This window comes from Brassica napus, unplaced genomic scaffold, assembly GCF_020379485.1.
Source record: "Brassica napus cultivar Da-Ae unplaced genomic scaffold, Da-Ae ScsIHWf_1545;HRSCAF=2147, whole genome shotgun sequence".
Taxonomy (NCBI): Eukaryota; Viridiplantae; Streptophyta; class Magnoliopsida; order Brassicales; family Brassicaceae; genus Brassica; species Brassica napus.
In genome coordinates this window covers 110,244-123,146 of record NW_026014963.1, presented here as the reverse complement: position 1 = coordinate 123,146, position 12,903 = coordinate 110,244, and the positions used below count along the sequence as shown (strand labels likewise).

Below are 12,903 nucleotides of genomic sequence, written 5' to 3'. Positions count from 1 at the left end.
GGCCCGCCTTGTTCTTGTGGGTCCTCTCGTAAAGTGATAAGAGAGGAGGAATTCTCCGTCTCTTGCCTAAAAAAAATTTAAGAAAGTTGTTAATTAGCATATATAAAAAATATACTAAAAATTTAATATAATTAAATTTTTAATTACCATTTCCAAACGGACACCAGCGTGGGGTTATAAAATAATTATAAAATAATTTAAAAAGAATAAAAAAATAATGAAACATACCATAAAGTTCGTCCGGTCGGTCGGGGTCGATGACTGGTAAACCTTCTCGCCTGGCAGATGGAGGAGAATGTCTCTACGGTGTACTGCGAGTAAGGAGCACTCGGAGGCACCATCAAATCGGGATGAATCTCGGCCGCGGGCATCGGAGGTGCCGGCATCGTAGGAGGCACAGGAGGAGGAGGCATCTGGGGAGGCACGTGAAGAACCGATGGTGCACTAGAAGAAGGAGATCCAATGACTCTCTGAGTGTACTGAGTCTCGGGGACAGTCTCCTGACCCGAAGAACCGGGAGCTGAAGAAGACGACGGGTCTAAACGACTACCCGGCTCACCGAACATCTCTCTGTAATGGGCAGTAAGTCTACCTTTTCGAACCTGAGAAAAAAATTTAATTTTTTAAATTTTCGTAAACATATACTTCCCAACATTATCCACCTAATCAAACACTAAATAACATAAGATCCGTAAACCTATCTAAATCCCTATACTAACCACCTAATCTATCCTAAACTAATCAAACTAGAGAGGAATTAGAGAGACTTACCATTGCTTCGAATTAGGGAGGAAGTGGAGAGGAAGTGGAGAGGAAAGACGGAGCGAGCTCGCTCGGGATATATATAAGATTACTTGTCCTCGTAATTTCCTCGTAAACTTACGAGGAATTACAGAGGCCCGCGTTTTCAGTTACGACGAAATAGCGACGAAATACAAAGGCCCGCGTTTTCGTTAACGACGTTTTTACGACGAAAAGGGTTACGTGGAATTAACGAGTTAACCAGTTACGAGGAATTAGCGAGCCTTTATTTTCTATAAATACCCACAACTTTCCTTCTCAAACCACACACACAACTCCCACAAACATCTCAAATCACACTCCTCACCAAAATACTTTTCAAATTAGAAATATTTGAAAAAAAAAGAAGAAAAGAAGATATTAGAATTTATGTGGGTGAGACTTAAGTCTCGCCACATATAATTCCAGTATCTTTCTTTTTCTTTTTTCTAGTTTTTATACTATGAGGAAGTAGCAAGTCGCTTTTCACCAATTTAGAAAATTTGGGAAAAAAAGAAGAGAAGAAGATATTGGAACTCATGTGGTCGAGACTTACGTAAGTCTCGCCAAATGTGATTCAAGCATCTTTCTTCTCTTCTTTTTTTAGTATTTTTAATATTTTCGTCGTAATATCGTCGTTAGTTTACGACTCTTTTACGACGATTTTGGCTTACGTGGAATTAGCGTGCCCCGCTTTTTAATTTCGTCGTAAATCCTCGTGGCCTTACGAGGTGTTTACGACGAAATCATCCTACGTGGAATTAAAGAGTGCCTCCTTCGTCATTTACTTTACGTGGTATTTACGTCAATTTACCTTACGAGGTCTTTACGACGATTCTGTCCTACGTGGAATTAAAGAGTGCCTCCTTCGTCATTTACTTTACGTGGTATTTACGTCAATTTACTTACGAGGTCTTTACGACGATTCTGTCATACGTGGAATAAACGACGATTACGTCGTACTTCGACGTCAAATTACGAGGAATTAACGAGCAGTACGTTTAAATCCCTAAAATCCGAAACCCCAAACCCCAAAACCCCATATTCCTTATCTTCTACTTCATATATTCCAAACCCCATCTTTATTTCCATTCCAAACCACAATTCCCACATTTACTTATTTATAAAACAAACTCCCACATTACCTTATTCATAAAACAAACTCTCACATTACCTTATTCATAAAACAAACTACACAAAATCAAATACATCAATCGGATACATCGACATTCTCGTCATCACTAGAAATATCATCATTTTCATTAAACTCGTCTTCTACAGCTTCGTCTGTGGCATCATCGGTAAGATCTTCGTATTCGTGATTATGCGGATCAATGAGAAGGATGTCATCAACTTCTTGTTCAGGTTCCTCGACTTCATTTATCTGTTCTTCTTGCAATGGTGGTTCTTCTCCACTGATGATTCGTCCTCGAGGTGTAACTTTGATCACTGCTAACCAATTTATACCCGAATCTCTCATCCGAGGGTATGGAAGGAAGCTAACTTGGTCTGCTTGTGAAGCTAAGATGAAAGGCTCGAATTTGTTGTACCGACGTCCACCGTTGACATCAACTACACCAAATTTGTTAGACCGAACACCTCTGTTGACGACGGGGTCGAACCATTCACATTTGAAGATGACGCATTTCAGCTTCAGTATCCCTGGAAATTCGACTTCAATAATCTCCGTCAAGATCCCGTAGAAATCTGTTTCCCCTTTCACACATATTCCATAGTTACTGGTCGCCCGCTGTCTACCATACTCATATGTGTGAAAAGTGTAGCCTCGTGTGAAATACATCTGTGATGTGGTGACCTTTACAAGTGGAGATTGAATTACTTCGTGTAACCACTTAGGATAATCTGCATCGTCGTCATAATCAACCTGCAAAAATAAAGAGAACATTAAAATACAAATCATGTATGAAAAAATAGTTTGAGTTATAATACCTGATTCCGCAACCACTTAATGAAGTGCTGATCTTTCCTTTTGTCTACGTCACTTGTGGATATACCAGGAAATGTTTCTTCGACTTGAGAAACAAATAGGCTGTAAAATTAATCACATTTCATAGGAATGAATCTCTTGCAATTATATAATTAATTATATGTGTTTTGAAGTGTCCATATATGTTACCTTTCAAAATAACGCATCAATGGATCCTCGCAATTGAGTAGAATATAGGTGTGTGCACTATGAGCGTCTTGTTCACTCGACCACCAAACCTCTTTAGACTTCCCACCGAGTCGTCCAATCTGGCTAAAGATGTCTGGAACACCAGCAACTGCATATGTTGGCGCAACTCCACCATCATCATATCTTCTTGGAGCTCTTCTACGGGTACGTACTTTTGACGCAAAGTAGTACGATGTGAAGTGAGAAACTTCTTCCGTCAAACTTCCAGCAATTATAGAACCTTCAACTTTGGCGAGGTTCTTTGCTTTTCCCTTCAAATATTTCATGGCTCGCTCATACTGATACATCCATCCGTAATGTACAGGTCCACGAAGCAATGCTTCATATGGGAGGTGGACAGCTAGATGCTCCATGACGTCAAAAAATCCAGGAGGAAATATCTTCTCCAAGTTGCACAATAAGATGGGAATGTTCTCCTGAAGCTGTTCTACAACTTCTTCTTTAAGAGTGCGTGTGCTCAGATCCCTGAAAAATGCTCCAATGCCTTTTATATTCCAAAAACAATTAAACACATTGTTAGTCGTATATTATTTTGCAAACTAGACCGTTATAAAATTATTGTGATATAAAACACTACGAACCTGCAAGTGCTTCATGTACGTTTGTTGGAAGTAGCTCCGCAAATGCAAAGGGCAGTAGTCGTTGCATAAAGACATGACAATCATGACTCTTCATCCCAGAGAACTTTTGACCCTTTTCAACACATCTAGAGAGATTTGAAACATACCCATCGGGGAACTTCACTTCTGATGCCACCCAGTTGAACAACACCGACTTTTTTTCTGAAGACAGTCTGAATATCGGAACGGGAACTTGTCCATTGCTTTTAATATGTAACTCGCTTCTTGAGCAAATATCCGGCAAGTCCAACCTCGATTTTATGTTGTCTTTTGTCTTCCCTGGGACATTCAATATGTATTCATGATGTTCTCAAAGAAATTCTTCTCTATATGCATCACATCGAGGTTGTGGCGCAGAAGAAGATCCTTCCAATATGGCAACTCCCAAAATATACTCTTCTTGTGCCAGTTGTGATGAACACCGTAAGAATCAGGCATATTACGAGGGACATGCCAATTACCACCCCAACGAACTGTTTCGTTAGCTCCGTAGTAGTCGATTTGTGCTTCAATTTGTTCTCCAGTTAGATATGGTGGAGAAGTGTCTCTCACAACCCTTTTGTGCCTAAACAAATTCTTGTTTCTTCGGTAAGGATGGCCAATGGGAAGAAATCGACGATGACAATCAAACCAACTTGTCTTCCTACCATTCTTCAGTTGAAACGCATCTGTCGTTCCATTACAATATGGACAAGCTAATCTCCCATGTGTAGTCCATCCAGACAACATCCCATATGCAGGAAAGTCACTTATGGTCCACAAAAGCATAGCTCGCATCGTAAAATTCGTCTTCGTTGAACAGTCATACGTCCTCACCCCTGTTGACCACAAATCCTTCAACTCTTTTATCAGTGGTTGTAGGAAAACATCCAGGGACCTTTTTGGATGGTTCGGACCAGGTATCAATATCGTCAAGAATAGCAACTCCCGTTGCATGCACATCTCCGGTGGCAGGTTGTATGGCGTAAGAAAGACTGGCCACAATGAATATTGTCTCCCTGACATTCCGAACGGACTAAATCCATCTGTGCATAATCCGAGATACACATTCCGGCTATTGCTAGCAAAATCCGGATGTACTTTGTTGAAATGTTTCCAGGCTCTTGCATCTGATGGATGAGTCATCTCACCATCCGTCTGAGTATGCTCGGCATGCCATCTCATCTTTGCAGCAGTCTGCTCTGATTGATACAATCTTTTCAATCTGTCTGTAATTGGTAGGTACCACATCCTTTGGTACGGTACCCTATTACGTCCCCGTCCTTGCGGCTTGAATCGTGGCTTCTTGCAGAATCGACATACTTCTAGCTTCTCATCATCTCCCCAATAGATCATGCAGTTGTCGATGCAGACATCTATCATCTCCGAAGGCAACCCAAGACTATAAACTAATTTCTGAATCTCATAATAAGAATCAGCAGACACATTGTCTTCCGGCAAATACTCTTTAAACAAGTCCGCCCATTCGTTCATGCAACTTTCAGGTAGATTGTGATCAGTTTTAATATTCATCATTCTAGCAGCCAACGACAATTTAGAGAGACCTTCTCTACAACCACTGTAAAGTGGTTGATTCGCCGCGTTTAACATTCCGTAAAACTTTTTTGCATCTATATTAGGTTCTTCATCTTCATCATGAGCTACGAATGCATCAGCTACCATATCATGAACCCTATCATAATCTACCATCTCCTCCTGATGGTAACTATGTTCATTATGCAAATGATGATTAACCGGTTCTTCCTGAAAATTGCTATTACTACTACTAGCTTCATTCTGATCATAATTATAACCTTCCCCATGTTGAAACCAGATATAGTAATTTGGCGTGAAACCTCTATTTATTAAATGCTTCCAAACATTTTCACGGTTTGCCAATTTCGAATTGTTGCATTTCCGACAAGGACAGAACATCTTACCACTTTCTTGGGCGAGCGGTGTTGAATCTGCTTGGTGCATAAATGTCTCCAGCCCCGCAAGGTATTCTTTCGTCACTCTCCCGTTAGCATCTCTATGCATATACATCCAATTCCGCAACTCGTAAATAGTCCCAGAGCCAGCCATTTTTTTTCTTTCACGTTTTTTGTTGTTGGTGTGTTTAAAATGATGTTCCAACATCCATATTTATAGAAAATTTCGAATCTGGTAGTTGTAATTTTACTATGAAATTACGACGAAAATTAATTGTATGGCCAAAAAAAAACGTGAGCCACCTACCAAGTTGGTGGATTCAAAATTTCCTCGTTAAGTACACGTAATATATTTCGTCGTAAAGCACTCGCGAAATTTACGTGGCTTTTACGAGGAAAAACTATTTCCTCGTAAAAGCCACGTTAATTTACATCGTCTTTACGACGAATATTTTTTGTCGTTAGCTTACGACGAAATAACGATGCTTTTCTTTCTCAACGTACTTTCCTCGCAAAATCAACGTTTTTTTACGAGGATTATTTTTCCTCGTTAAACTTCCTCGTTAAAATTACGTTTTCTTGTAGTGCATGTATGCGTATGTAAAAATATATAAAGTTGGTTGAATAAATATATAAAGATATTGTTAATTAATATTAAATGACATTTTTTTTAAAATAATAAATGAAAAATAAAATTCTTAAAATGAAATTATTTAAAAACAAAGATATTGCAAAATTTATATAAAATATAATATATAACTTATATATAATTCTTTAAATATATGTATATATATACATATAAGTTATAACGGATCAAATTGGATATATGTTCCTATAAATATTGATATTTGTGATTAGCTTTTTTTTTTTTACGGATATTGCATTTTAGTATTTGATTTGCTTCGTAGAGTAACTGATATCCAGATTTTTTCGGTTCGAGTCAAAACGGATAACAAATCGAATAAAAATTTATGAATAATTTGTTCGACTCTATTCATCAACAATAAAAATAATATAAAGAAGAACCCTGCATTTGAGTTTTATATTAAAAAAACGTAAAGTACATAGTGTGAACATCTTTATATATAAAAGAAGCATTGTATCTCTCCTGAGGGCTTCACGTCGGATGACACGTCATCAATTCGTTCATCCGCGTGCCGACACGTGTCTCTCTTTAATGAAACGCTGTGCTGCATCACAGTTCCGTGCGGGCCTTTATGTTTTCGGATGGGCCTCGGTTTGTTCGTCGCGGCCCGTGAATAGCATCAGAAAGCGACATCCCGCTTGACCTAACTATCGCCTCCGTTCGTCCAACTCTGATTTCGGCGGCGAGAAGAACGATCGATCATTATCCATCGCTCTGTAACGGACCTCATCTTTAATGGCATTAATACGGACGCTCAGATCGAGCCCTTCAATGCGTCGTCTCCTTTGGCGTAATCTCCTCTATAAATTGGTTAGTATTCATCTTTCTGGAGATCTTGCTCTTCTCATCTCTCTGCTGCTCATCTTTTTTTCACGATCCCAACTCATCTCTCTAAATGGCCATCTCTAGGGTGTTTTTTTCCGATTTGAAGACCGGGAAGTGTTCATCTGTTGTGGAGGCTAGGCTGCTGAGGTACTGGGAGGCTAGGAACGTTAAGCGGGGTTGGGAGCTTATGTGGGTGGATATGCTGTTGGTCGATGTTAATGTAAGTGAATTTTTGAATTCCGATCTTCATGATTGTTATCGTTAATTGTGTGTTTGTGTGGGTTTGATCATGTATTTGAACAGGATCAGTGACTGGATCGTTTTTTCCGCTTAGCTATTTATCTTTATATATAAAGTAGATAATAGAGAATCTTGCGGTTGAGGAACCCTTTTTAATTTTACGTAAGTCATAATTTTTCCATTATTGAGCTCTTTCGTATATGCTCAAAGTGTTTTGCGAGAATTTTGTTGTAGTAAACTTTTAGATAATGTGGTTGATTGCTTTGTATATCATTTTGGTTTAAGACGTGATTTGTGTTTGCTGTATAGTGGTCCTGTGGTTTGTGGTTTCGTGAATCTGAAAACGTTGTTTAGCAGACTTATTTCTAATATTTTATTTTAAATGTTGTTATATACAGGCAACCATGATGCAGGCCACAATCAGCGCTCACCGTGTCCCACGGTACCAAGAAAGACTTACTGCCGGTGCAATGTATTCCATGGCTGATTTTGATGTCGCTAGATGTGCTCAGAACTTCCGACTTTGTGATTCTTCATTGATGATCCGGTTTAATGAGTCTACTTCTTTTGACGAGATAGATGACCGGTCTCTACGTTGCCTGAGGAAGCATTCTGGTTCCGTGACCAGTCGGAGCTGATTGGTTTGGCCAATACAAGCACACAGTTACCAGGTACTTTAATAAAGGCTTCTTACGTAATTTGGCTTTATACATGACATGTTGTACTCACACCGGAACTAAACTGAATGTAGACATCATAGGAGAGATCCTTAGCGTCAAGAGTACTGTTACTGACCCTCCGGAGGAGAAGAATCGTGCTACGCCATGACGATCAACAAGAGCCAAGGCCAAAGTCTGAAACAAGTTGCTTTATATCTTCCTCGCCCTGTTTTTACTCACGATCAGTTGTACGTTGCTATGTCTCGACTCTCGAGTAACAACGTTTATAAGGAGATCTTCAAGGATGTTCAGACAACTCAGGTTAGATCTATACGCTAAGATAGTACATCCATATCAACTTAATTTCGATCACAAGAACTGACAACACCCATTGCTTGGCACTGGTGCTGAAACTTTTCATTCCTTGCAGTGAAAGCAACCGGCCCTACTGCTCGGATGTTTTGGACACAATTCACGAAGACTACAATCATCATCCAATCCAATGCTTCGGCAAAAACATCAGTTGCAAGACTATAATCCCAATTATTTTGACTCTTCACTCTGTTTTCTTTTTACATTTCCTCCGCATACGACTCTTATTTTAAACTACGAGTTTTTCTTATGAGAAAAAATATACCCTTATTCTGATGTCAAGAAACAGAGCTACAGGGTAACTTACGATCAATAATCATTAATAAATTACATAAATAATATATACGGGAAGAGTCAAAATTAGGTACCCGAATATCATCCTCTTCCTATTATCAACACCCATATAGAAAAAAATAATTAATAACACAACTACATAAAAATAAAATATATAGTTATAGATTCATTAAAAAAATATTTTTTTTAAAAATGATTCATTTTAGTATATTATAACCAAAAAAAAACACACACACGATTCAAATATAACAACATAACTTATATAAACAAAACTATTTTTAAAAAATGATTCATTTTAATATAAAACAAAACTTTTTAAAAACAACCAGTTTTAGCCAAAGATAAAAAAAAACCAGACAATCTAAATTATTTCTAAATTAACATCCCGCCCGTAAGGCGGGCCGATCCTAGTATTTATGTAAAGTTTGGCTGAGAAACTCTCTACATGTGACACGTGTCTATTTTAGTGTAAACGTATTTATTAATATGCTTATACACGTGACATGTGTCCAGTTTAATATGAACACATTTATTACAATGATTCTTTTTTAATATATAAAGAATTGGAGTTTTGCAATATCAAGACTATCAATCTGAGCAAAAACATGTCGACTATGAAAAAGAACTTTTCTGTCATGGTTTCTTAGCAGCCAAGAAACACCAACTATCTTTGCTTTCTTATCCCATGAGTAAGCTAAAATACATTTAACCCAAGAGGGAAGAGGAGGAGTCCATGAATGATGAGGAGGACCGATAGTTGAGTGATGACAAATAGAATACAGAATGACTAGGTTCTTAGAATTTGATGGGAGACAAGATAAGAACACTCGAAAAGCTTTCCTTTGTTGAAGAACTAACTGGTTCTTCTGCGTCATCTGAGAAGAACGTCAATTCACCAAATATATGCATCATGAAAACCGAACCTTACGAGTAAACAATCTCATCAATGAAAGGCTCAGGATTCTCAGTCGTGTAAGCTCCGATCAGCTGAAGAGTCTCGCCTATGAGAGGAAGCCGGAGACGTCCCAGAGGAAGACCCAACCGCCGGAAATGATTACAGCAGAGTAGGAGGAAAGCGGCGGTAAGGGAGTAGAGGAGGAGGATGAAGGCGGTGAAGGAGCAGGAGAAAGCCAATGATGATGGTAGAAAGGATAGAGAGTATTAATGAAGGGGGGGGGGAGAGAGGAACAGAGGGTTTCTTTCATCATTATCTCTTTTGCATTCTTCTTCGTATGATCATATCTATTTTTATATTTATTTTAAAATATATATTCCTTAAATATATGATTTCTTGAATATGAAATAAATATCCATTTTTATTACGATTTTTTTTTTTTTTTTTTGTAAACTGGCTTTCATTTATACTAAAACAGAAAATATTACAAGCCCAAGGCTAGTGTTTTGAGGCAAATGCCCAGTACAAAAAGGCCCTAGAAACTCAAATATGAACTCTCATGTTTTGAAGCCCATCAGAACTCCCTGGTCGTGAGTCGATGGAAGTTTAATGGAATATGAAAAAGAAGAGCAGATGGTTACGAGGGAGGAGAAGTCCCAGTGGTATCAAACCAGCGCTGCATCATCTTCGAAGCTAGAGTAGGGTTTGATTTCCTGAAGCTCTGGATCTTGTTTCTGATCTGACGGTCTAGCTGGAAGAAGATCGAGTCAACCGTTCTGAAGATGTTGTTATGGTGACGATCGTTTCTCTCTTTCCACAACCAGTACATAGTAGCTTGCCAAGAGAGAAGTGTAAGGAGGCGATATGGTTTCTGGATTGACAGCATCTCCATTTGAGTGATCGTACTTTCCCAAGTTCTTTGCGGTCGAATTCGGCATCGAGAGGCAACCAATGTCCAGAGACCAAAGCTGTAGGGGCAGACAAAGTAAAGATGGTCTCTTGATTCAGCAGTCAAGTTACAGAGGAGGAAAGTAGGATCGATTTGAAGTCCCCATTTTATCATTCTATCTCTTGTGGGGCATCGGTTTAGAGTCACGAGCCACAAGTGGAATGAGTGCCTTGGTATTGCTCTCGGGATCCAAATAGTTTTAGTCCAAGATTGGTCCGGTATTGTACCTCGCAAGTAGGTGTAGATCGCTCCAGTGCTGAACTTTATGGTCGTTGCTCCTTGAATCTCCCATTCATAGTAATCCTCGCGTTCAGTTAGTTCAATCATAGTCATGTAGGCATAGAGCTCGAGCATTACCTCTGATCTTGCTGGAGGAAGACGCCAACTCCCATTTCTTCGCAGTGATGCAACTGTAGCACTTAGTGGTATGCCGAAGCGGTCTCCAGGGAGAGTCTGCGACAGGGTTAGGGAGCTTGTTGGCGCCCAGTTATCCAGCCAGAAGCGAGCTGTTCTTCCATTTTCTATTCGCATCTTGATCAGAGGGAAGACCTTTGTTCTCATCTTGATCAGTTTGTTCACTAGCCAGGAGTTTTTTTGGCTTGGTTTCACCGTCCAATAATTTTGCAGCGAGCCTTTAAGAACTACCTCCTTGAACCAAGCCGCCCATACTGAGTCCTCTCTAAAGATGATTATCCAAATCAGTCGCAATGAGCAAGACTTATTCCATACATGTAAGTCTTTTATTCCTAACCCTCCTTGTGCTTTTGTTAGAGTTACTGTCTCCCAGGCTACCTTTGCTGAGTGGTGACCTTCTAAATTCCCTTTCCATAGGAAGAAGCTACACATTGAGTTTATTTTGTTGATGCAGGCTTTGGGAAGTATGAAGGCAGAGCACCAGAATGTTGTGATCCCAGCAATTACCGTCTTGATAAGGAGCAGTCTTCCAGCAAATGACAGAGATTTCACAGACCATGAAGAGAAGCGGGTCTTCACTTGATGTAGTAGAGGTTCACAGTTCACTATGGACAGCTTTCTTGAGTTCAAAGGGACCCCGAGATAACGGAAAGGGAGGGAGCCATGGTGCATACCAGTAGAGGCTTGGATTGTGCTCAGCTCTTCCTCTGATAAACCCGAAGCATAAAAGCTTGTCTTCTGGAAGCTGACCGCGAGCCCAGACCTGTGCTCAAATTCTCTCAGAACTTGAAGTACATTCTGAATAGAACTCAAAGACCCATCTATGAAGATTAGAAGATCATCAGCAAATGATAGATGGGTAAGCTTCATTCTGTCGCATCTGTTATGATACTTGATCTTTTCATTTCGAGCTGCTTCATTCAACATCATAGATAGGTAATTCATGGCGATTACAAAGAGATAGGGCGACAGCGGGTCTCCCTGTCTGAGCCCTCTCTTGCCTTTGAAATAGCCATTAACCACCCCATTGTAACCCACCATAAACTTAGTTGTGCATATGCAGGCTTTTATCCAGGAGATGAATCTTTGCGGTACTTCTATAGCCTCTAAACTAGAGAGAAGGAATTACCAAGATAGAATGTCAAATCCCTTAGCAATATCGACCTTTATGGTAATTCTTTTTGACCCTTTATTCTTGTGATATCCATGAATAAGCTCACTGGCAAGAGTAGTGTTCTCAACCAGCAACCTATCCTTGACAAACGCAGTCTGGCTAGGTAGAATTAGATCAGGCAGAAAGGGCTTTAGTCGAGCTACCAGTAATCTTGACAAGACTTTATAAACTGTGTTGAGACAGGATATCGGCCGGAAGTCTGTGATTTTGCTTGCTCCTGGGAATTTTGGGATGAGAGAGAGGATGGTGGCATTGGTGGCAGCAGGCAGAAAAGAGGAGGCAAAGAAATGTTGAATTGAGTGCACAACCTCTTCTCCTAGTATGTCCCAGCTGGCTTTGAAGAAACCGGAGGTAAGTCCATCAGGAAACGGAGCCTTGTTCTGATTAAGTTTGAAAAAATGTTTCCTAATCTCCAAGGCAGTTGGAATTAACTGCATTTGAGTAGATTGCAGTGCTGTGACTCTGAAATTGGTGAGGAGCGCGAACCAAGATGGATGGGAGGCAATGCAGGGTGGTCTGTAATTAAGTGGCCCCAAGACAGATTGGAAATGGGCAATAGCAAGGTTACTCATTTCCTGAGGGTCCGTGATTTGAATGCCCGACTCGGTGATAAATGATCTGATTGCATTGTAGCTAGCTCGGACCTGACAGATGCGATGAAAGTAAGTTGTATTCAAATCTCCCTCTGTTAGCCAATTGATCCTTGACTTTTGACGGAAAAAGCATTCCTCTATTTGCCTCAGGAACATCCAGCGATCATGAAGCTCTTTCTCCTCCAAGAACAATTGTTGACTTGGTGCCTGAAGCGAGTGTACCTGCGCAGTTTGTAACAGATTGTAAGTTTCTGTGACCCTCTCTTGAATTTTAGAGAAGTTGTCTCGGTTTAGGATTTTCAAATTTGTTTTGATGAGTTTTAGCTTCCAACAAA

At 39.8% G+C, this 12,903-nt stretch overlaps 1 long non-coding RNA gene across 1 annotated transcript; it reads left to right on the top strand.

The window, feature by feature from the left end:
* The first annotated feature begins 6,665 nt into the window (after positions 1-6,665).
* Positions 6,666-8,519, top strand: LOC125597830. Its single transcript, XR_007331983.1, has 5 exons — positions 6,666-6,963; positions 7,063-7,198; positions 7,617-7,889; positions 7,970-8,198; positions 8,308-8,519. It is a non-coding gene; the product is annotated as an uncharacterized LOC125597830 (long non-coding RNA).
* The last annotated feature ends 4,384 nt before the right edge of the window (positions 8,520-12,903 follow it).